The following is a 25,947-nucleotide window of genomic DNA, read 5'->3' on the forward strand; positions in this document are numbered from 1 at the left end:
GGGATGTGCATTTGTTTGAAAAAGGACATGTCAAAATGACAAACTGGAAGAAAAATCAAAGAAAATGTGTTTGTTTTTTTTAGTTTTGTTTTGAAAAAAAAAAACCAACAAAAAACCCCATCCATGTGCTGTGGTCTGCACCATGAGCTTAAGGCTTGCCCCACAGCCTGCCTCAGAGCCTGCTCCTAGGCTCCTCCTACTCTTTTTCCCCTACCCCAAAAACTACTGGGAACCAGAAGCCTGGTCCAGTTGCAGAGTCCTAGAACTTATGCCAGGGCTTGGTCCATACCTGGTCCTTTTGCCAAGGTATAGGCCTAGGATTGGCCCAGACTGCAGGCCTGGTTCCACTGCCCAGAACCTAACCCTGGTGCAAGGCCTGGCCCAAGGATGGGTCCTGATGTTGAAGTCAACAAAAAAAGAGCCTACTAGATTCCCACCTCTATTCAACTTGCAGACATTTTTTACCAAATTTGTGGCACAGCTATGGGGCCTCGATGGCCCCTGATTTAGCTAATTTATACACGGGACATTTTGAAGAACAATGGATAAATCGAGATCATCAGTTTGCCAAATATATTTTCACATGGAAACATTATATAGATGATATTTTCATTATTTGGCAAGGAACTATAGAAATGTTAAATTCATGTAATGTACATTTAAATTTTACAGCAAACATTCATAAAAAAACATATTACATTTCTAGATATATAAATTTTCAAGGAAGCTGAAGGTTTTGTTACTACATTATATTGGAAACCAGTTAGTAGTAATACGTTATTGCACTTCACTAATGCACATCCTCGTAGTTTAAAAGAAAACTTGCCTATGAGCCAATTTTTTAGAATTTGGCATTTATATTCATCAATTAATGAATACCGACATCAAGTGGATGACTTAAGTAATAGGTTATTGAGTCATGGATATCCAAAATGATGTATAAAATGAGCATATTTGAGAGCCAAATATATTAACTATGATTGGTTAATCCTTCCACGGAAAATTGAAGAAGAAGATATGTTAACATATGTGGTTCCATTTTCTCCCATGGTACATACTATGAAAAAGTCATCTATCAAAATTGGCACATTTGCCAGATATGAGGAATTTCAACACAAACCGCGGTTCACTTGCACCAGAGGGTCTAGTCTAAGAGATCAACTTGCACATTCAAATTCAACAATGAAATTCTCTTTGAATGAAAGAGATTCACACACACAACATATGGGACATGTTCAATATGTGATATTATGATAGAAACATCTGCTATCTATTTTTCATCGATTCAGTACACTGTACAACTAAAGCAAAATACAATATGCCAGATTTTAAAACTTAAGTGCGGGCGTAGATTTGTGCGCACAACTCAGCACGCACAAATCTACGCCTGATTTAATAACATGCGTGTGCAACCGTGCGCATGTTATAAATTCCAGGATCAGGGCGCACAAGGAGGTGCACACTTATGCACCATGCGCTCGCCAAGTCCTAGGCGAGCCCCGATGGCTTTCCCTGTTCCCTGTTCCCTCCACCCCCCCACCTTCCCCTCCCTTTCCCTACCTAACCCTCCCCCCAGCCCTATCTAAAACCCCCTCACCTTTGTTTGCGAAGTTGTGCCTGCCTCCGGGTAGGCGTAGGTTGCGTGTACCGACAACAGCCGGCCCGTGATCCTGGGCACAGCGGCAAATGACCACTGTGCCTGGAGGCTCTGGCCCCTCCCCCTCCCCGCCCCCTTTTTCAGGCCCCGGGACATATGCGCATTCCGGGGCTTGCATGCATCGCCGAACCTATGCAAAATAGGCTTGGCGCACTCAGGAGCGGGTTTTTGGGATTAACCCTTTGAAAATCTGCCCCAATATGTTATCAATGGGGGTCAACTATGTGATAAAATGCCATGTAAAAAATTTTATGTGAGGTAGACAAAGTGACAATTAAAAACAAGAATAATTGAACACCGATCAAGTTTGACAACTAATCATGTTAAGGCACCTCTTGTCTCACATTGCCTTGAGAAAGATCATAAATTTGATGAATTAAAAGTATGTGTGGTAGATCAGATTAAACCTCATTGGCGAGATGGTGATCTGAAATTTAAATTGTTACAAGCTGAACAAAAATGCATACATCGTTTAAACACAATACATCCGAAGGGTTTAAATGTAGGTTTGGAATTGAATGTATTTCTTTCATGATCCTGTATTACTTCCATTCTGACAATCAAGAAGTAGATGCAAGGCATGTGATGTCATCATGTTTGTTTTTTCTATTGGAGGTTCACTCTATTTACACTGGAGATCAACAGTTAGGCGGTCTCTGTTCCTTGGCTAGAGATGGTTGAGACGCGTTTGTCCTGAAGAAGGGTAAAACTATTGCCAACTGAAAGATAAGTAAAATTGTTTATAGAATTCTAAAAATTTTTAATTTAGATATTGTCTATACATATACAGATAGAAGAGAGACTGTTGCAAGCGGGGATATATTGAAATTTGTGAAGTATTAGATGTTTACAGCTCCTGATGAAGCATTTACATGTGAAACACCGGAGATTGTCGAGCCCATGAGTCCATCGAGTCCTTAACAAACATTAATATGTGGCTAGGAATATAAATGAACAAAAGACATTCACCGTTAATATGAGTAGTGTTTGAAAATTGAAAAAAATTAAAAAAGAAAAAATATTCTTGCAAAATTGACCTTGTTTAAACTGCAAATGATTGGGTAGTCCGGACAGCTTCTGAAAGACATTGAAGCACGTTGTCAGGCTTGCTGATGCGGTACAAAATAATATTGAAATCTGAAAAGAAATAAGAACACAAAAAATATATAAGAAAAAAATGTATCATAGATTGGCATGTAAACAATTTTTTCAAGATTTCCTTTTCCTGTTGATGAGGCCCAGGCCTAGGTTCCAGCTGAAAGACAATGTTCCATCATGGAGACCTAGGCGTAGGCCCAGCCCAAAGACTGGTCCAGTCACTGAGGCCTAGGATTAGACTTCTGCCATAGGACCAAGCCTTGGGCTGAGCTTCGCCACTTGGCCTAATCTAAGACCTTTTCAATGTGACAAGGCCTCAGACCAGGCCCTGGTGCCAGGCATATGCCTAGGCAATGAGACCAGGCCTTGGGCAGGGCCTAAGACTAGGCCTTTGTAATGGGACAATGCCTTGGGCCAGGCCTCAACAACGATGAGATCAGGCCTCATGTCAGGATCCGATATCAGGCCTAGGCTTTGGCAATGGGACCTGGCCTTGGCATCAGTACCGGGCCTGTGGCCAGGTCCCAACACTTCGGTGATGAGACAAGTCCTGGTCAAGGCCCTGGCTCTGGATCTAGGCCTTGGCAATAGAACCAGGCCTTGACATAGGCCCTGTCACAGGTAACAGGCCTTGACAATGGGTCCCTGCACTGGGAACAGACCTCAAGTTGAACTCCTAAACATGGAACAGGCCTTGGGTTGAGCACCGGCCTTGAATGAGCCCTGGCATTGGGATCAAGCCTCGAGCAAGACCTTGGTGCTGGGACCAGGCCTTTACAATGAGCTAGGCCTCTGGCTTGACTTATACCTCGTATCAAGCCACAACTCTAAGGCCTGGTCCTGGCAAAAGCCTGTTGGTTTATTTATTTATTTTTTTGGATTGTGTTTTTTTTTGGTTAATTTTTTTTTTTATTTTGGCAAACAAACCAACCAGGGGAAAAAAAACAATTCTTAATGAACAAAAAGACCCCAAAATGAAAAAATAAACCTAAAAACAATTTTGGGGCTGCACATCCCTACAAATTGAGTTCTACACAGGAAAAAATTGTATTCAAGTTATTTTGTTTCATTCTCTTTTTTTATTACTGTTTTTTGTTTGGTTTAGTTTGGTTTCATTATTTATATGTGTATAATACCTGTGAATTCATATTTATTAGGATAACTTTCAAAACTGCTCTTGTCCACACATTTACCCGTATTTTTGGGTGTATGCAGGGATGGTAACTTTCAAGCAGTCGCACAGGCATACATGTATACGTGCGCATTGGTGCATGTCCAGAGACATGGAGATTGTATAACATGCGTGCATGTTACAAAATAGCCTTGGCGCACATATGTGGGTAATCAGTTTTGCAAGTGAGCATGCACAGCCACGTAAAGTCGGGTTTGAGCCACGCAAGTGGGGGAATTTTATAACAGGCACGCTTTCATGCCATGACCAGTTTCATCAGTTCCTCCATCAGTTTGCTCAGTCTAGAGCTAGGTCCTCCAATCCCCCAGTCTGTACTCCCCCCCAGTTATCCCCTTAAACCCTTCAGGGATGCATGCATTTTTTAAAATTAATTTACACCAACTCCACAACAGAAATAAACTTACATGGCACTGGACCTGGGTATGCACCCAGGTGCTTAGGTATTTGCTCGCATGTATCTTGGCCCTGCCCCAGAATGCCCACATGTATTGGAAGATGTGTGTACATGTAGGTGGCTTTTAAAATTGATTTTGGCGTGCACCTGGCTTTTAAAATTCACCTTCGATTTTCTTCTGCATTTTAGAACCAGTGTGGAAAGGTTATACAATACGAGTACATATGCAAATAAGTTGGAAATATAAGGGTATAGCTATATATTTGTTCTTCCAATTTTACAAGGATATACATGTACATTTTTATCACGTTAATTTGAGACTTTTACACCCCGTATTTTATAACAACGCGCAGCAAAGAAAATACCAATTTTACCATTTACTCTACCAGTTCACCCAGTCCATCTGCAGCTCTTAAAGACCATTCTGGTTCATCATTCTGAAGTCCCCCCATTACACCTTGACTCTCCACCAAATCATTTTTTCACTTTAACGATGTTTACAATTACCAGATATTGAGCAGAAGTAAATAAACACAAGTAAAAGACGTATGAGCTTCACTTTGGCAGGTTTTAAAATAGCAATGTTGGCCCCACCCTGGAATGTCCCTGCCACGCCCCTTTCTTACCTGTGCAAAGTTACTCATAGACTCCGAATTACGCATGTCAGTTGCAGTTTTCAAAATAGCATATGGTGTATGTGCTATTTTATGCATGCAAGTGCTAATTTTCAAATGCACAACTTTTGAACATTCACCTGAACTTGCATAAAATAGATTTATCCACATAAGTATAATTTTATACATGTTAAAACTTTGCGTGTATAAAATAGTGTAACAGAATAAAATTAATGCACTTCCCTAGTATAGATAGTACCTGGTAGTATTTTGCTCTCTAGTTTACAGTAGAACTTATTTTCTACTACATCTGGTTATTATATATGCTAAATAATAGAAAATCCTCTTTAATTCCTGAGTTCTCTTCCACTGATGTTTCAATAAGCATCAGATGAAGCTGTAAAATTTGGCTTTTGCTCAGAATTTATTGCTTAGTATTACAAACAATAGATATTATTCACAAAGACTTATTCCATGGGGAAAAAAATACTTTGTTGAATAAAGTCCAGTGACCCCAATGTTTATGAGAATTGTCTGCTTAGTTGTGAACTTACCCATAACTTTCCATCAATGGATAGGTGGAGATCCTTTGGGTTGGAGCTTCCTGTTCAAATCCAGATGTAATAATAGAAATGATTTTTTTTTATAGGTCTGTCAGTGTCAGAACTTCAGTGGGATTTCCTAGTATTCTAAGGACCAGAGATACTTTACAGATTTGTACATATAAATACATACCATTCTTTTTTTATTATTCATATCATAGTGCCAACATCATCATATTTTATGTTTGGAAGCTTCATTCACAGTCAGATATCCCATTAAAAAAATAAATGGTAGCAAAAATCGCAAAACAATTTTTTTTCACAAGTTCAAGAATTGTGTCTCAGAGTTTCTCAACTTTAATATCTTTGCAGTTTTTATTTGGGTATGCAGCTAAAAGTTTTGGTTTGTGTTGTTTTGTTTTTGCTAGGTTTTTTTTATGTCTTTATTTTTTATTTCAGTTTGTGGCATTTTATTTTAGTGCACATTAAATGGCTCAGCCATGCCTTAAAACCCATTTTGTGTAAGTTAATACAGTTTAACGTGCAGTAAAATGCTTTAGTGAGTGCTAAACATTTATTCCTGTACTAAATAAATGAACATGTACTAAACATAAAACTAATAACACCACAACTTCACTTTTTCATTATTATAATTCTATTATTGCCTGTCACCTTCTATGATATCTTATGTGATGAGTAAAATAGTTAATACAATGTATAAAATTGATATGAACTAACCAGTCAGATAACTAGTGCTTTTAGGACTTATCCCGCAAAGTAGTGCTGAACTACTGTACATGTATATTTTTACTTTATATTTAAAAAATATGGGGTAGATTTCAAAGGGTTACGTGCGTAAAGGATTTACACATGTAATGTAATTAATATTGTACCAGTTTTCAAAAGCCCATTTACATGGGTAAGATACACGCATAACCCCCCAAAAACCTACCGCTGCGCGTGCTGAGCCTATTTTGCATAGGCTCGGCGGCGCGCGCAAGCCCCGGGACGCGTGTATGTCCCGGGGCTTTGAAAAAGGGGCGGTCCGGGGGCATGACCGTGGGCATGACAGCGGTTTGGGGGCGGTCCGGGGGCGTGGCCGGGGCACGGCGGCGGTCTGAAGGTGGGGTTGAGTGCTCCGGCACAGCGACCTGTGCCGGGACATGGCATGCCGGCAGCCAGCCGGCACGCACAAGTTACGCCTGCCTTAGGCAAGTGTAACTTTCGGAGCAAAGGCAGGGAGGGGATTTAGTTAGGGATGAGGGGTGGGTTAGATAGGGGAAGGGAAGGAAAGGTGGAGGGGGCCGGAAAAAAAGTTCCCTCCAAGGCCGCTCCAATTTTGGAGCGGCCTTGGAGGGAATGGGGAAAGCCATCAGGGCTCCCCTCGGGCTCGGCGCGTGCAAGGTGCACATGTGTGCACCCCATTGTGCGCACCGAGCCCAGATTTTAAGATCTGGCCCTATATGCGTGGAGATTTGACATATGAAATTTAAATGGCACTTATCCCGGGTATGTTGCTTTTTCCATGTTAAAGTCCACACATTTTCTAACATACACGTATGAGTGAAATTACCAGTTTACCAATTAGTCCACCAGTTTGCTCAGTCCTTCTCAAGTTCTCAAGACCTTCCTCGTTCCTTAGCATGAGACCCCCTGTTCACCCAGACCTCCACACCAGATAATGAACAGTTTAAAAAAGCCATTTACGTGCATAAAGGGGCAGATTTTTAAAATTACGCACGGGGGTACATTTGTCCGTGCTACCCGGTGCGCACAAATATACACCCGATTTTATAACATGCTCGCGCTGCTGCGTGCATGTTATAAAATCCGGGGTTGGCACACGCAAGGGGGTGCACACATGTGCACCTTGTGCATGCCGAGCCCTAGGGGAGGCCTGATGCCTTTCCCCGTTCTGTCCAAGGCCGCTCCAAAATCGGAGCGGCCTTGGAGGGAACTTTTTTTAGTTCCCCCCCACCTTACCCTCCCTTCTCCTATTTAACCCACCCCCAGCCCTACCTAAATCCCCCCTACCTTATTTGGTTGAGTTACGCCTGCTTCTGGCAAGCGTAACTTGCGTGCACCGGCTGTCTGCCAGCGTGGCAGGCCCCAACACAGGCCGCTGTATCGGGGCACTCGGCTACTCCCCCAGACTGCCGCCATGCCCCCAGACAAGCTCCCGGACCATGGCCCCGCCCACTGCCACGCCCATGCCCCGCCCGTTTTTGCAAGTCCCTGGACATACGCATGTCCCGGGGCTTGCGCATGCTGCCGAGCCTATGCAAAATAGGCTCCGCGCATGCAGGGTTTTTTTTTAAGGGTTACGCGCATAATTAATGCTCGTCACCCTTTTAAAATCCGCCCCAAAGTGCACTTACATGTGAATATCCTATGGTCAATTTAGTGCCCTCCCCCCAAGGGCCTGATTTTAAAAACGCATTAAAACACTTCAAATTGGGTTTTACACGTGTAATTGAACGTTACGGGGGTAATTTTCAAAAGGAGTTACACATGTAAATGTAACTACTATTGTAGCAATTTTCAAAAGCCATTTACTGGAGTAAAGTGCACTTACACAAGTAAATCCTATGGACAATTCAATGGCATATATTATAGCAATTTTCAAAAGCCCACTTACTCAAGTAAAGTACATTTACTCGAGTAAAACCCTGTTTTACTCGAGTAAATGCTTTTTAAAATCAGGCCCTACTTGTATAAGTGGGTTATTGAAAATTGCCATGCAATTGATTTGTCCATAGGGGGTAATTTTCAAAAGGAGTTATGCGCATAAAGGGGTAGATTTTCAAATAGCGCGAATTGGCCTACTTTTGCTGGCGCATGAGGCGCAAGCAAAAGTACGCTGGATTTTAGTAGATACGCGCGGAGCCGCGCGTATCTGCTAAAAACCTGGATCGGCGCGTGCAAGGCTATTGATTTTGTATAGCCGGCGCGCGCCGAGCCGTGCAGCCTACCCCCGTTCCCTCCGAGGCCGCTCCGAAATCGGAGCGGCCTCGGAGGGAACTTCCTTTTGCCCTCCCCTCACCTTCCCCTCCCTTCCCCTACCTAACCCACCCACCCGGCCCTGTCTAAGCCCCCCCTTACCTTTGTCGGGGGATTTACACCTCCCAGAGGGAAGCGTAAATCCCCGCGCGCCAGCGGGCCTCTTGCGCGCCGGGACGCGACCTGGGGGCGGGCACGGAGGGCGCGGCCACGCCCCCGGACCGCCCCGGGCCGTAGCCACGCCCCGTACCCGCCCCAAACACTGCCGACACGCCCCGAAAACGCCGCTGCGCTCGGTCCCGCCCCCGACACGCCCCTGACACGCCCCCCTCCGAAAACCCCAGGACTTACGCGAGTCCCGGGGCTCTGCACGCGCCGGTAGGCCTATGTAAAATAGGCTCACCGGCGCGCAGGGCCCTGCTCGCCTAAATCCGCCCGGATTTGGGCGGATTTAGGCGAGCAGGGCTCTGAAAATCCGCCCCAAATGTAACTACTATTGTAGCAATTTTCAAACGCTATTTACTCACGTAAAGTGCATTTATGTGAGTAAATCCTATGGACAATTCAATGGCATATATTGTAGCAATTTTCAAAAACCCACTTACTCGAGTAAAGTGCATTTACTCGAATAAAGCCCAGTTTTACTCAAGTAAATGCTTTTAAAAATCAGGCCCATAGGTTTTACATGAGTATAGGGGTAATTTTCAAAAGGAGTTAAGCGCATAAATGTAACTACTATTGTAGCAATTTTCAAAAGCTATTTATTTGACTAAAGTGCACTTATACGAGCAAATCCTATGGACAATTCAATGGCAGATATTGCAGTAATTTTCAAAAGCCCACTTACTCAAGTAAAGTGCATTTACATGTGTAAAACACAGTTTTACTCAAGTAAATGCTTTTTAAAATCAGGCCCTAAGTGCACTTATTTGGGTAAATGGCGTTTGAAAATTGCTATGTTAGTGTGTTTTATTTACATGCGTAACTCCTTTGGAACTTCTCCTGCAAGAGGGTAATTTTCCAAAGGATTTACACATGTAAATGTAATTAATATTGTAGCAATTTTCAAAAGCCCATTTACATGGGTAAAATGCATTTACATGTGTAAAACTCATTTTAGGGATAGTAACTTTAAAACAGGCATGAGGGCACCCATATACGCTGAATTTTTATATCGTGCGCACAAGTACGTGTGCATGTTATAAAATAGGCCAGGCACATATATGTGTGCTCCTAATTTTAAGGATATATCATGTAAGTGAGGGAATTTTATAACAGGCACGCATCCAGGCCATGACCAGTTTCACCAGTTCGTCCATGAGTTTGCCTAGCCTATCTAGGTCCTCAAGACCTCCATGATTCTTTAGCCTGCACTCACCCAAGCACTTCATAAATGCCTGGAAATAGTTTTATTCAGACCTACCCCTCATTCACAGCAGAATTAACTTTGCACTGAAATATACCTGGATGTACACTCAGGCACATAGCTACATTTGTGCATATCTCTTGGCCATGTCCCAGAACGTCCATACCCTGTAGGGATGTGCAGACAAAAAGTTCATGTTCATAAGTCCATAAGTCGAAGGTGAGGGTCAATTTCGGTCAATATGGACATATGTAGAATTCCATAAGTTGAGGCTATGTCCATACGTGCACCGGTTCCCTAAATAAAAATTTAAGCCCCTCACCCTCCTTAATCCCCCCCCCCAAGACTTACCAAAACTCCCTGGTGGTCCAGCGGGGAGTCAGGAAGCCATTCCTGTATTCCTTTGCGAGGAGCACGTGACGTCGGCGTCATTTCGGAGTGACGCGGACGTCACGTGATTCACCGCGCCTCCGCTCCCGGACCCCCTTTGGACCCAACCGGAACTTTTGGCCAGCTTGGGGGGGCCTCCTGACCCCCCCAAGCTGGCCAAAAGTTCCGGTTGGGTCCAACGAGGGGTCCGGGAGCGGAGGCGCGGTGGACCACGTGACGTCCGCGTCACTCCGACGTGACGCCGACGTCACGTGATTCACCCTGCCTCCGCTCCTGGACCCCCCGTTGGACCACCAAGGAGTTTTGGTAAGTCTTGGGGGGGTCAGGAGGGTGGGGGGTTTAAGTGTTTATTTAGGATCAACGATCGCGATTTCCAACTTATTCAACATAGCTATGTTGAATAAGTTGGAAATCGCGATCGTTGCGCCTCATCACTTTTTTAAGTTAAAAAAAAAAAAAGTTGTGTTTTACATATGCGTTCAAAACGAATGCACACCCCTAATACCCTGCTCACATTCCTCCCCTCTTTTCCTGGTACAAGATTTTCATGTATTGGTACTTCTGCGTGCATGTGTACAATTTATAAAATCAGATGGACATGCTCATTTGCTAGATATGCCCTAATCTCCAGGTTTTGGAATGCATATGGCTCTTCAAATTCACCTTTAAGGGGTGCACTGTATAACCCACAGTTGGATGCGGGTTGTATAGGTGCTAACTAATCCCCTATGCAATAAGAGGATTAGCGCCTCTACAACGCGTGTCCAATGTGGAGTGAAACTAATGGTGCTCATCGCATACAAATGATTGTGAATGAGCCTTTTAGCTTTTCACTCCCAGTGCAAAAAAAGATGCACATTTGTGCGATCAGAAATTAACGCCTGCCTGGAGCAAGCGTTAATTGTTCAGCGCTCCTTAAACTAGTACAGAAAAGCAGAAAAAACTGCTTTTCTGTACTGCCTCCTACTTAATATCATTAAAAGCTGCCCACATGTGCATAAGTCCCGATGCGTGAATATCATTGTGATATTAAGTAGGAGGAAAAACTTTAATACTGTAATTAAAAAAAAAAAGTTAAAAAAAAAAAAAGTGCCGGCAGTCAGGTGCAGGAAACGGATGCTCAATTGACAAGCATCCATTTCCTGAACTCCTGGCTGTGCGCCGTTTAGAAAAACCGATGGACAGCCGACACTCTTGGCCTCCTTGATAACACGACCCCTAATTTAAATATTTCAAGGCGCACCCAGGAGAGGCACCTGGAGGCGTGTTAGTAAAGTGGGCGCTGACTGTTCAGCACCCGCTTTCTGCGCATAAATATTGCATCCGCCCCTTGATGACTACATCTATGGGTAATTTGAATGCCATAGCTTTTCCTTTTTGATTAGAGCTGATGTATATCTCTTATTAGGTATTCAATGCTCAAGGCTTACTGTTTGCTGTTACTTGGAGGTTATATGCAGCTCCTTTGGTGTTATAATTCTTACATGATGTATGTTTAAAAATTCAATAAATATAATTAACAAAAAAAAACCCAACCTGGCCCCGCTTAAAATTGAGTTTTACATGTATAAGTGCACATTACCCATATAAGAGGGCTTTTGAAAATTGATACAATATATGTCATTGAATTATCCATAGGATATTTTACATGCATAAATGCTTTTTAACATTGCTATGATAGTATGTTACATTTATATGTGTATCTCCTTTTGAAAATAACTCCTAGAGTAATTAAACCTTAAAACTCATGTTGTTTTAAGAATTCTGTGTATGTTCGTGCATTGAACATTAAAGGTGGTTTTATTCACTCAAGCATTTTAATAATTACCTCCTAAGTGTGTAAATGCTTTTTAAATTCAGGCCCTACGGAGATAATTTTTATTTATTTTTTATTTTACTTTTTATTTAACATGTTTTGTATACCATCATTCAATTTTGCCATCACAACGGTTTACAGGAAAAAAAAAAAATATGAGGACAAAGTAACATTAGGGTTTTCACAGAGAATATCATAGATGAAAAGTGCTTTTTAGTGCTTGAGTGAATGAAACCACTTTGAACATGTGTATGTTCAATGAGCGAACATACACAGAAATCTTAAAACAACATGTGTACACACGTGAGCACATAATCACACAAAATAGTGAGAGGTGACTTTAAAAAGCCAGATGCATGCTGAAATGCGCGTATTCACCCAATTTTAAAAGCTGCCCACATGTGCATAAGTCCCGATGTGTGAATATATCACATTGGACAAAAAAGAGGTGGGATGTGGGCGTGGTGTGGGCGTGGCATGGGCAGACCACGGGCACGCAAGCACCTATGCACCTGGGCGTGGACCTGCTATGGAAGAGGTGCAAGTTTTACTAAAACTATTTCTGTTGTGTTTGTGGTATTGTGGACCCTTGGTTGCTGTGGAGAAGACTCCACCCACGGGGAGGAGCCCCAGGGGGAACCACAGCGATAGGCTAGACTCAGGTAGCAGACATGGAATGAAATGAAGGCTTTGTTGTACTGCCGTAGATAGATGGTATGAAGCAGGAAGATGAGGCACTGAGGTCTGCGAGGTGCCAATACGTTCAACAGTCTCTGATGTAGAATCTCACCCAGATGTTCAAGAGAGGTGGGAACCCACCATGCAGACAACGCTGAGCCGGGGGGATGGAGTTGGAGCACCGGATTGTAGAGGTACTCACAGGAGTGTAGGCTTCTTCCTGGTAATGAGATGGTGGGACCGAAGGTCCGTGGTGTGGGATGCATAGACTGTTAGGCCCTCGAGGAGCGAGTACCTGATAGTCCGGAGATCCTGAAATGAATAAGAGAGACCCCCGAGGAGTGATTGTCTAGTTAGTAGAGGCCCCGAAGGTTGGTTGGAAATGAGAGACCCCCGAGGAGCGGGTGCTAGAGCTTCTTAAAAGGAGCGAGACCCTTGTAGTGTAGAGCGGCGTCTAAGCGTGCAGCTTAGAGCAGTCAGAGTAGCTTAAACCGAAGTCCTTGCTAACTCAAAGGTGGTAACGAAGTGAGGCTTTAAATACCCGGAGGTATTGACATCATGCAGTGGGGACATTGCCGAGGTTCCTACCATGACATGTATTTGAGCGTAGGAGATGTGTGCGTGCACCCTAGGAGGCCACGGGAGTGAGCATGGCAGACTGTAATACCCATGCTAAGTTGGCACCGGAGGCAGCCATCTTGCCCAAGGAGGAGGAAAAGGCAAGAAAAGAGGTAAGGCAGAGCGGTCGCAGCCGTCTGCGACTGACGGACGCAACAATTTCCAGGTATTTGTCAGGGGTTTAAGGGGTCTGGGGTAACTGGAGGGACTGCAGGCTAAAGAAGCAGGGGTTTTGGAGGGCCTAGCTTTAGACTGGGTGAACTGGTGGATGAACTGGTGAAACTGGTTGTGGCATCAATGTATGCCTCTTATAAAATTCTCTCACTGAGGGGGTCATTTTCTATCCCTATCACATGCGATAGCTAGATGGGGCGGAGTTGCGGCGGCGTCGGGACCGGAAGAGGAGGAGTTGGGGCGGCATCGGAGTGGACGCCACGGAAACTTTGCTGGCGGTGAAAAGGTAAGACCCCTTATCGCTGCCAGTAGCGCGCCCAATAGCGCCACCTTTCACGGTGGTGCTATTGGGTGCGAAAGCCGACAGCGATAAAACCATGGTGGTGCGATCGCTGCCGGCTTTCGCAGGTCCACCCCCCGCTTCGCCCCCCTGCCCCCCATTACCGAGCAAATCAAAGAGCTCTGTGAAGATAGAAAATCCAGCCCTTAGGCAGCTCAAACCCAACTTATGAGGCTGAGTGTGCATACTGTTATAAAATTTCTGTGTCTCTGGTGCATGCCAACACACACACGGTTATGTGCGCCCACACTCCCATTTGAAAGTTACTGTCTGAGTGCACAGATAATGGGCTCTTTGGGACATTTCAGGGTGTTGTTTTCATTTATGTATATATGTTCATATTTTATAAGCAATGTATGCATAATCATATGCATAGACATTTTTACCCCAGCTAATTAATGCAGCAAATTCAAACCTATAAGGGTAGATTTTTAAAAAATACGCACGTGCCTCCATGGGCGCACACTACCCAGCGTGCACACATGGATGCAATGGAGCAAATGATTCAGGAACCAACAAGAGAGGGAGCTATTTTAGATTTAATTCTTAGTGGAACGCAGGATTTGGTGAGAGAGGTAACATAGTGGGGCCACTTGGCAATAATGATCATAACATGATCAAATTTAAAATAATAACTGGAAGGGGGACAATAAGTAAATCTGCAGCTCTAACACTAAACTTTCAAAAGGGAAACTTTGATAAAATGAGGAAAATAGAAAAAAACTGAAAGGTGCAGCTACAAAGGTTAAAAGTGTTCAACAGGTATGGATATTGTTTAAAAGTACAATCCTAGAGGTGCAGTCCATATGTATTCCACACATTAAGAAACGTGGAAGGAAGGCAAAACGATTACTATCATGGTTAAAAGGTGAGGTGAAAGAGGCTATTTTAGCCAAAAAAAATCCTTCAAAAATTGGAAGAAGGATCCATCTGAAGAAAATAGGATAAAACATAAGCATTGTCAAGTTAAGTGTTAAACATTGATAAGACAGGCGAAGAGAGAATTTGAAATGAAGTTGGCCATAGATGCAAAAACTCATTATAAAAACTTTTTAAAATATATCCAAAGCAAGAAACCTGTGAGGGAGTCAGTTGGACCATTAGATGACCAAGGGGTTAAAGGGGCTCTTAGGGAAGATAAGGCCATTGCAGAAAAACTAAATTAATTATTTGCTTCTGTGTTTACTAATGAAGATGTTGGAGAGATACCAGTTCTGGAGATGGTTTTCAGGGGTGATGAGTCAGACGAACTAAATGAAATCACTGTGAAGCTGGAAGATGTAGTAGGCCAGATTGACAAACTAAAGAGTAGCAAATCACCTGGACTGGATGGTATGCATCCTAGGGTACTGAAGGAACTAAAAAATGAAATTTCTGATCTATTAGTTAAAATTTGTAACCTATCATTAAAATCATCCATTGTACCTGAAGACTGGAGGGTGGCCAATGTAACCCCAATATTTAAAAAAGACTCCAGGGGCGATCCGGGTAACTATAGGCCAGTGAGCCTGACTTCAGTACTGGGAAAAATAGTGGAAACTATTCTCAAGATCAAAATCATAGAGCATATAGAAAGACATGGTTTAATGGAACACAGTCAACATGGATTTACCCAAGGGAAATCTTGCCTAACAAATCTGCTTCGTTTTTTTGAAGGGGTTAATAAACATGTGGATAAAGGTGAACTGGTAGATGTAGTGTATTTGGATTTTCAGAAGGTGTTTGACAAAGTCCCTCATGAGAGGCTTCTAAGAAAACTAAAAACTCATGGGATAGGAGGCAATGTCCTTTTGTGGATTACAAACTGGTTAAAAGACAGGAAACAAAGCGTAGGATTAAATGGCCAGTTTTCTCAGTGGATAAGGGTAAACAGTGGAGTGCCTCAGGGATCTGTACTTGGACCGGTGCTTTTCAATATATATATAAATGACATGGAAAGGAATACGACGAGTGATATCAAATTTGCGGATGATACAAAATTATTCAGAGTAGTTAAATCACAAGCGGATTGTGATACATTACAGGAGGACCTTGCAAGATTGGAAGATTGGGCATCCAAATGGCAGATGAAATTGAATATGGACAAGTGCAAGGTGTTGTATATAGGGAAAAATAACCTTTGCTGTAGTTACACGATGTTAGGTTCCATATTAGGAGCTACCACCCAGGAAAAAGATCTAGGCATCATAGTGGATAATACTTTAAAATCGTCGACTCAGTGTGCTGCAGCAGTCAAAAAAGCAAACAGAATATTAGGAATTATTAGGAAGGGAATGGTGAATAAAACGGAAAATGACATAATGCCTCTATATTGCTCCATGGTGAGACCGCATCTTGAATACTGTGTACAATTCTGGTCACCGCATCTCAAAAAAACTATAGTTGCGATGGAGAAGGTACAGAGAAGGGCAACCAAAATAATAAAGGGGATGGAACAGCTCCCCTATGAGGAAAGGTTGAAGAGGTGAGGGCTGTTCAGCTTGGAGAAGAGATGGCTGAGGGGGGATATGATAGAGGTCTTTAAGATCATGAGAGGTCTTGAATGAGTAGATGTGAATCGGTTATTTACACTTTCGAATAATAGAAGGACTAGGGGGCATTCCATGAAGTTAGCAAATAGCACATTTAAGACTAATCGGAGAAAATTCTTTTTCACTCAATGCACAATAAAGCTCTGGAATTTGTTGCCAGAGGATGTGGTTAGTGCAGTTAGTTTAGCTGGGTTCAAAAAAGGTTTGGATAAGTTCTTGGAGGAGAAGTCCATTAACGGCTATTAATCAAGTTTACTTAGGGAATAACCACTGCTATTACTAGCATTAGTAGCATGGGATCTTCTTAGTGTTTGGGTAATTGCCAGGTTCTTGTGGCCTGGTTTGGCCTCTGTTGGAAACAGGATGCTTGGCTTGATGGACCTTTGGTCTGACCCAGCATGGCAATTTCTTATGTTCTTATGTTCTAATGTGAATACTCATAAAGCAGCATTTGAAGATGGAGAGACAAGAGAGGAGGAGGAGGCAGCTCTTAAAAAGTGTAGATGGGCCCAGGACACTGTTTTTGGATCTGTCAGATGAGCATTTCAGGCACATGTTCAGATTCAACAAAATAAAACCATACAATACTTATTATTTATTTATTTATTTATTTATTTATTTATTTATAATTTTTATATACCGACATTCTTACATTAAAATGCAAATCATACCGGTTTACATAAAACAGAAAAAGCAGGAAAAAATATTTCCATGGTCAAATACAGAGAACTTATGCCAGCAGTTGGAGGAGGACCTGTGCCCTTCCAATCAGAGAAGCTACACCTTGCTAGTATAGCTCAAAGTCTCCATAGCCTTGGCTTTTTTGCTATTGGCACCTTTCATGCGCCTCTAGAGGAAATGGCAGGAATAAGTCAGTCAGTCTTCTTGCTATGGGCTCAAGAGAACACAAAATATATTCTTCCCACATAGCAGACAGTGTGAATGTTACTATATATACCCCATGAAAGGTTGGGTGAGGAAACCAGAAGGAGAATCTGGGTAAAAAAGAAAACGTGGGAAGAATCTTCAGAGCCAAGGAATCATCAGGTTAGGAGAAAACCTCCGGCACTTAGAAGACCTGGGGGAGGGGGAAGTTCTGAGATCAAAGAGGAGGTGACTTCACAGACCTCACATCATCAAGGAGGTGAGGAAACCCAAGTGTACTGGGAGGAGAGGGGGAGGAGGGGCCTGAGGAAGGGGCAGGACAGGAACACGAAGGAGCCCTAATAGAGGCAGAGGGAGACGCAAAGGATATGGAGGTAGAGGTGTTGGAGAATCCTGCGTGCCAGACCCAGAGCCAATGGGTGTGGGAGATGAATGGTCCCTCAAGGAGACCTGGATTACTAAAGCCATACAGGAGAGAGACCGGTAGGAGAAACTGCCATGCGCAGTGGTCAATGTAGTTGGGCAAGCCAAAACTTAGTGTGTAAGCTTCCTATTACAGGCTATGATGGGTGGTGGCAGCAGGGCTTGGTTTCTCCAAACCAAGCCCACAAACACTAGAAGATCTGCTTGTAAAGACATTTCTGGTCTCTGCTATAAAGTTGCTGAGAAACAGAGACTATGTTTAAGACAGACAGGTTTAAGCCCTGTAACTGAAGCAAGAGTCTGTATTAGTACCAGACAAATGCAAGTTGTTCCGCAAAAGGCCACAAAAAGGCAGATCCCACTGAGGTCACTGACAAATACACAGCTCGCTCAGGGTCCTGCAAATTGATTTGTGCAGAGAAGGCCAGACCTACTTTCATAAGGCCTGCCAGGATCTGGAATATGAATTCGATGGAAGTACTTTACTCACTGACTTTAAGTATCCTGCAGGGATAAACCATCTTCTAAAGCTCGTGCAGTGCTTTAGGTTTACCTTACCACATTGAACTATCCTGTAGCGGACAATTGTCCACTAAAGCCTCGGCAGTATGAGAGAATTGCAGTTCAACCTGTGGAAAGGCTGGAAACAACACAACAGCAACAGCAACAGCAACAAATTATGACTAACTTCTGCCAACTTGCACATTTCCCTTAGGGTTGCCGGCTTTCAACTGTGAAAATTTCCAACACTGACTGGCTGTAGTGCAAGTCAGCGAGGGGTGGTAGTAGTCCTCCTTGGAGTGGGACCCCTTCAGAGGTGCCACAAGCCGCTGCAACCTGCCCTATCTGAGCAAATGGAATGGGTGGAAAGAGAGAACATAAGAAAATGCCATACTGGGTCAGACCAAGGGTCCATCAAGCCCAGCATCCTGTTTCCAACAGTGGCCAATCCAAGCCATAAGAACCTGGCAAGTACCCAAAAACTAAGTCTATTCCATGTAACCATTGCTAATGGCAGTGGCTATTCTCTAAGTGAACTTAATAGCAGGTAATGGACTTCTCCTCCAAGAACTTATCCAATCCTTTTTTAAACACAGCTATACTAACTGCACGAACCACATTCTCTGGCAACAAATTCCAGAGTTTAATTGTGCGTTGAGTAAAAAAGAACTTTCTCCGATTAGTTTTAAATGTGCCCCATGCTAACTTCATGGAGTGTCCCCTAGTCTTTCTACTATCCGAAAGAGAAAATAACCGATTCACATCTACCCGTTCTAGACCTCTCATGATTTTAAACACCTCTATCATATCCCCCCTCAGTCATCTCTTCTCCAAGCTGAAAAGTCCTAACCTCTTTAGTCTTTCCTCATAGGGGAGTTGTTCCATTCCCCTTATCATTTTGGTAGCCCTTCTCTGTACCTTCTCCATCGCAATTATATCTTTTTTGAGATGCGGCGACCAGAATTCTTTCTTCGTTTTGGGGGATGCATGGCAATGATGGAAACTGCTGTGTATGAAATGCATCTAACTACAAAAGAGATGCATCGGTACCTAAACTGCAACTTCTGCATTACCATGTATACCCAAAAACACAGTTACCTCACTTCTGTGCTCAGACAGATTCTTCTTCCTCATCACCTTTTCCTGCTTCCCTCCCATCTTTCCACTGTCTTTCCTTTCCCTCTGTTACCACATTCAGAGCTGCTTGTGTTCCTCTTCATTCATCTTTTACACTCTTCCTTAGCTTTTCCTGTTTCTGCTGCTTTCTCTTTTCCCCTTCTCCCCATGCCTCTCTGCTTTTCTGTCCTCTCTCCTAATCCTCGCGCCACACTCTGTCCTTCATTTCACCCAGAAATGCAATATTTTACAGGAAATGCTTTGTGTAGCAGCCACTGTTGTTCAAGAAGTATGTAGCAGTGAGTCAAATTGTGTAGCGCATCTAAAATAATGGAATTAAATAAATGTATTCCCTAAATTTTCAGTATCTGAAATTTTATCCTCTCATCTCTGTTCTCTATTTTGTCTTTTTCCTTAATCTTCTCTATTGAAACTGCACTCGTGTTATTCTTTCCTGTCATCTTTTTGGTCTCCTTTTTGCCAAATCAACCATCCTCTAATTTTCTCTCTCTATCCACTACAATCCCTTACTTACATGATTCCTTTTTATTCTCCTTTTTTCATCTCCTGCCTCTGCAATCTTCTTCTCTCCTCTTCTCACTCATCAGTCTTCTTGTGCTTTTCATAACCTTCTCTATTTTCACTCCCCTGCAGTCTCTCCCTTTTTGCCATCATTTTTTCTGTGGTATCTCCCTTATTCTCTCTCCCCTGTAGTCTCTCTATATTACCTGCTAGCTACCTTTCTTCTCCGCAGTCTCTTTTGCTTCCACCTCTTCCATTGTAACCTTTCTCTCTTCGTTTTTTTCCATCCTGAAGTCTCTTCCTCCCACTTTTTCTGATCAGTTTCTCTCCCTGACTTCCATCTTCTCTAGTCTCTCTTCCTTCTGTTTTTCTCACCACTGCAGCCCCCCTCTCATTACTTCCCTCCCCTGCAATCTTTTATACTACCCCCACAGCTTCCCCTCTCACTACCACAGCAGTCTCATGGTCTTTCTGCCCATCTCTTCTGGTGGAGTCTCTTTACCTGTCAGCCCAAGTTGGAGCAGCAGTAACTACACTGAGCATTTCTTCTGCCTTTGCTGGTAGATAGCTGGATAAGTCTTATCCGGCTAACTTTATCCGCTGAACATATAGATAAGCATTGTTTAAAGGGCCAAAGCCAACATGGATTTAGCCATGGGAAGTCTTGCCTCACCAGTTTGCTACAGTTTTTGAGGGTGTAAATAAACATGTGGATAAAGGTAAGCCAGTGAATCTGGATTTCCAGAAAGCATTTGACAAAGTCCCTCATGACAGACGTCTTAGGAAATGAAAAAGTCATAGGATAGAGGGGAGTGTCCTACTGGGGACTGCCAGCTGGTTAAACAATAGAAAACAGAGAGTAGGGCTAAATGGTAAATTTTTCCAATGGAAAAAGGTGAATAGTAGAGTGCCTCCAGGGATCTGCGCTGGGACCACTGCTTTTTAATATATTCAATAAATGACCTGGAAATGGGAACAACGAGTGAAGTGATCAAATTTGCTGATGACACAACAGGATTGTGAAAAATTGCAAGAGGACCTCACAAAACTGGGAGATTGGGCATGCAAATGACAAAGGAAATTTAATGTGGACAAGTGCAAAGTGATACACTTAGGGAAGAGTAACCCAAATTATAACTACACAATGGAAGATTCAATTTTAGGAGTCACCATTCAAGAAAAGGATCTAGAAGACATCATTGATAATACATTAAGATCTTCTGCTCAGTGTGCAGCAGCAGCCAAGAAAGCAAATATAATGCCAGGGATCATTAGGAAAGGAATGGAGAATAAAACAGAGAATATCATAATGCCTCTGTATTGCTCCATAGTGTGACCTCATCTTTAGTACTGTGTGCAGTTCTGGTCACCACATTTCAAAAAATATATAGCAGAATTAGAAAAGGTACAGAGAAAGGCAACCAAAATGATAAAGGGGATGGAATGATTCCCTCCATTGAGGAAAGGCTAAAAGGGTAGGGGCTCTTCAGCTTGGAGAAGAGACGGCAGAGAGGAGATATGATAGAGGGTTACAAAATAATGTGGAATAGAATGAGTAAACATTAAGCAGTTGTTCGTTCTTTCAAAAAGTACAAACATTAGGAGGCACAGAATAAAGTTACTAGGTAATACATTTAAAACTAATAAGAGAAAATATTTTTTTACTCAATGCATAATTAAGTTCTGGAATGCCTTTCCAGAGGACATGGTGAAAGTTATTAGTATAGCTGTGTTTAAAAATGTTTTGGACAAGTTCCTGGAGAAAAAGTCCATAAACCATTATTAAGGTGGCATTGCACATATTCACTGCTTATTCTTGGGATAAGCAGCTTTTGAATCTATCTACCCCTTGGGATCTTGCCAAGTACTTGTGACTTGGATTGGCTACTGTTGGAAACAGGGTACTGGGCTTGATGGACCCTTGGTCTGACCCAGCATGATAAGTCTTATGTTCTTATTGAGTAGGTCTAACTTGTCCAGTTAACATAGCCAGATAAATCTGAATATTGCTACTTATCTGGCTATGTTAACTGGATAAATAGCTCCTGCCTGAAATGCCCAATTCCCACCTCCCTGCTTATCCAGATAAGTGGTGACTGCTAAATGCGGCCAGATATTCAGTCATGCCACCTCTTAATTGGATAAGTTCTTACTTACTTGCCTATGTGGCATTGAATATCAGCCTTATTATTTTTCCAAATTAAATCATACATGTCAGAAAGTCTATACCATATTTAAAGCCACTTTTACTGATCCTGGTACATACAGGGAAAGTCACTTTTACATTTCTCATGTTAGGAGCATGATGCTTTGGTTGCTTCTACAAAGGATACCGACACAGACTGTTTCGGCATTAGGGCACAAAATTGTTTTACATCAAACTGATCAGCATGTGTAGTGGAAATCCTCACACAAACATGTTACGTCTTTTGAACCGAACTGCTTCCATTCCACTGTGGTGATACATTCGCGTGAAGATTTCTACTGCATATGCTGAACAGTTTGTTGTTCATGGTTTATCACTATCACCAGTCACAAAACGGTACCTCCCAGAAGTGTGCCTATAGTTTACATTTAGGATTAGGAATGGCCTGCACAGAGCAGCAGTGGCTACTACCCTAAAACTAAAGAAAAAAACAGTTAATTAAAAAAAAATTGTTGGGCAGACTGGATGGGCCATTTTGGTCTTTATCTGCTGACATTCACTATGTTACTATGTATATACTAAAACTCAACAGTTTCCACTTTGGAAACTCCCCCACTACGCTTCAGTACAGGAATTTTAAAAGTGGAAAAGACTGAGACTTAGCACAACTATTGGACCAGGAAAGTTGCTCAGTGCATCATCTCTGCTGGAGTCTTTTTCCTTGGTATTCTCTACTTCATGAGGCTGCATGGGGGTAAGGGGTGCCCTGGCCATGGCTGTGATGGCTCCTCCATGGTACAGCCTGATACCAGGTTGTTCTCCCCCACCACCCACCACCCCCCACCCCTAAATCCTCTCTTCATATTTCCTGGCTAGCTGCCCACCTGCATCTCAGATTTTCTAGATGCACTCATGCTAGAGCATGTGGAGGGTGGAGGGGAAGAGTAAATGAAAGCTGTATGGGACTGGGAGACAGGGGACCATCAGCAGTACACCTACCCTGCAGAAAGCAGAGCAGAGCTCTGGACCTAGTTCTGCAGAGCCCCCCAACACTTACAAATAGCCATCCTCACTGCCTGTCATTCCTATCTGTGTAATGGGCACTCTTTGGGTCACCTTGTGGAGCTCAACAGCCTGCACTGCTTGGCCACTCACCTCCAGGGCCTGGCTCCTCGTAGTGTTCCCATGAGAGTTTGCATTGCTCCTTGCCATGCTCAGCTATCTCCTTCCACATTTTATTTCCCCCTCAACCCAAGCTGGAACAATCCCTCTGCTCTCAGGGTCCTGAACAGGCCAAGAGTCCCAGCAGTGCTCTCCTCATCTCCTCATCGTATGCAAAGCTCCTCTATGCCTCCACTCTCAGGCCTGCCTGCAGCTCTCCATATCTGAATCTCTGGCGGGCTAAAGCAAATGATTCTGTTAGCCTGACTATGGTCTGAACCATGCAGGAGCTCCCTAGGTGAAACTACAGTTTCAACCACAACACAGCTGTCAGATCCTTTTGTTTGAATCTGACTCTCAGGCTCCTCGAGGCTCACGACAGAGGGAGAAGTGAGGATGCAGTTTTGTTTAGTAAATAGTTGTATTTTACCTTTTTAATGTGAGCAGAAGGTCAGCATTGCAGGAGCGAGTGAGGAGCCAGGAGGTACGCTCTGATGCACGGTTGCAGGCAGGCAGCAGAGGGCCAGCGGCAGGAGTTCCCTGTTGCTTTCAGGAACTCACAAGAGGACACGGGCAATGAGAGAGGTTATCAGCCTTGGGGCAGCCAACAGCATCCAGGCAAGCACTCAGAGCAAGAGAAAAAAAAACCTTGGCCTTGGTTCTGACTGTGCAGACAAGTCAGGCTCTGTCTCCAACTCCTGCACTGGGGAAAGAAAGGCTCAAGGCTGCATAGGTGGGGGTTGGGAGGGTTTACAGGCAAACTGCAGCAATACCAGCAGCAGAGCACAGCTAGAGGGAACCTCCACACATATGAAAGGCACACATGATCTGTGACACTGGCTTGCACGTGCAGCGCGTACACTGCTACAATCAACCTATTGGCACACAGCAGGTGCTGCGGTGCTGCGGTGGCAACCAATCATTGGTTGAGCTGTTCAAACCAGGGAAGGATTAGACATGGGGGCTGCACAGGTTGCAGTCTGCAATCAGAGCAGGACTCTGAGAATGAAAATCCGGACAATTTCCGGTTCTACTACAATACTGCTTCAGACTTTCAGACAGAAAAAAACAAAATCTGAACAGTCCGGAAAAAACCCGGACAGTTGGCAACCCTAATTTCCCCTCTGTTTCCCCCAGGCTGTTGACACATGACTATCAGGGCACCTACTGGGAATGAGGTCAGATTTTGCAACCATGAAGGTTTCCACTGCGTGTACATGCAGGTGGTCTGCGATGCCAACGGCATCTTTATGTATGTAGTTCCCAGGTTTCCTGGGTCCTGTCATGATGCCTACATTCTCTCTTCATTAGGAATTCATGACCTCTTCCAGGCTAGCCATGTCACTGTAGAATGGTTTCTACGGTGCTGCTCTGTAACCGATTAGTGCCATTTTCTCTCCCTCTGTCTCTAGGTGGTCATGCAGCTTTGGGCCAGGAGGATCACTACAGCCTTAGCCATGGGCTAATACACAGTACAGCACTTTGAATAATCTCACTATTCTCTGCCTTCTCTTCCACAGATGGTATAAGATACCTACTCAAAACCTGGCTTATGATCCCCCTAGCACACTGTGAGGCAGCAGCAAATGAACCCAACGACTAGGCCCATAGGCAGACCAGGCAGTCATAGAAAGAACTTTTGGCTTGCTTAAACCATTCTTCCCCTGCCTGGACAGATAAAGGAAATGTCTACAGTCCCATGAAAGTCTTTTACAAATTTCTGGCCTGCTGAATGCTCTATAACCTTGCTGAAACATGTTGCTTGCCTCTTCTAGAGGATAAGGAGGATGAGAAGGCAGACAATATAGGAGAAGAGGAAATAGAGGAGATACAGAGTTAGACTCACCACCAAGCTGTCTACCAAAGGAATACTCTCAAATACATTTTCAAGGTGAATGCACATTTATTTACGTGTGAAGGGAGAGATGTGTATATTGGACAAAGATTTTGTTTGTCATGGCTGTCGCCTCTTTTCTTGGGGCCCCACTATTAGTTTTGACTGGCCAAGCCTATTGCTTCTTCAAAGGGAGGCATGGTCACATCCGACCGTGCCCTCGGAAGGCACATTCACCAACACCCGTGGCAAAAGAGGTCTGTAAGAAAGATCTAAAGGGAAGATTGGCTCTTGAGAAGTTCTGCTAAAAGGAGACGGACTGGCAGGTCTGTTGTGAGGGACCACAGCAGGGGGCATTGAAGCTGAGGAAACAGCAGACCTCGCAGAGAGAGGTACACATCCATGGGCCAATAGGGGGAAATAGCATCCTTGCTGGTAGTAGACAAACAGGAGGAGAAGGATTCCAGACTGGTGATAGACCTGCAATGGGTGCAGGGGCGGATTGGCCTATCGGGGGATCGGGCATCCCCAGGTGGGCCGGTCACTCTAGTCACGTGGTCTGCCGAGCGCGGCCGTGACAGAGCCGCGCTCGGCAGACCACGTGGTATCTCCTGGGCTGGACGGAGCGGCGAATCCCCAGGCCGGTTGTCATCGGGAGTCCGCCCCTGAATGGGAGGTAGTATCCAAGGAGTCTGTAGTTGCCAGGAAGTAGCCCATGGTGGCTGTGGCTGCCATTAAAGCATGCAACTAAGCATCTCCTTCAAAACTTCGCTAATTTCCTGTATTTGTCCCACAGCACCTGTCTAATTCCCTTCAGCTCCTCCCATTGCTCTTGTTTAATGCCTTGCATTTCTTGATGCACCACCTCTTGAAGGCAATGCATTTTCTGCTGCAAGCCCCCAAGGAGGACTGCTAGGTGATCATTTTATCCAAGCAAGCAGCTCTATGC

At 43.7% G+C, this 25,947-nt stretch overlaps 1 long non-coding RNA gene across 1 annotated transcript; it reads right to left on the reverse strand.

The window, feature by feature from the left end:
• Positions 1-1,847: 1,847 nt before the first annotated feature.
• Positions 1,848-23,727, reverse strand: LOC115080024. Its single transcript, XR_003853489.1, has 3 exons — positions 23,595-23,727; positions 2,695-2,794; positions 1,848-2,376 (listed from the first exon to the last, which is right to left on the reverse strand). It is a non-coding gene; the product is annotated as an uncharacterized LOC115080024 (long non-coding RNA).
• Positions 23,728-25,947: the final 2,220 nt, after the last annotated feature.

The sequence above is a fragment of the Rhinatrema bivittatum genome, chromosome 1 (assembly GCF_901001135.1).
Source record: "Rhinatrema bivittatum chromosome 1, aRhiBiv1.1, whole genome shotgun sequence".
NCBI lineage: Eukaryota > Metazoa > Chordata > Amphibia > Gymnophiona > Rhinatrematidae > Rhinatrema > Rhinatrema bivittatum.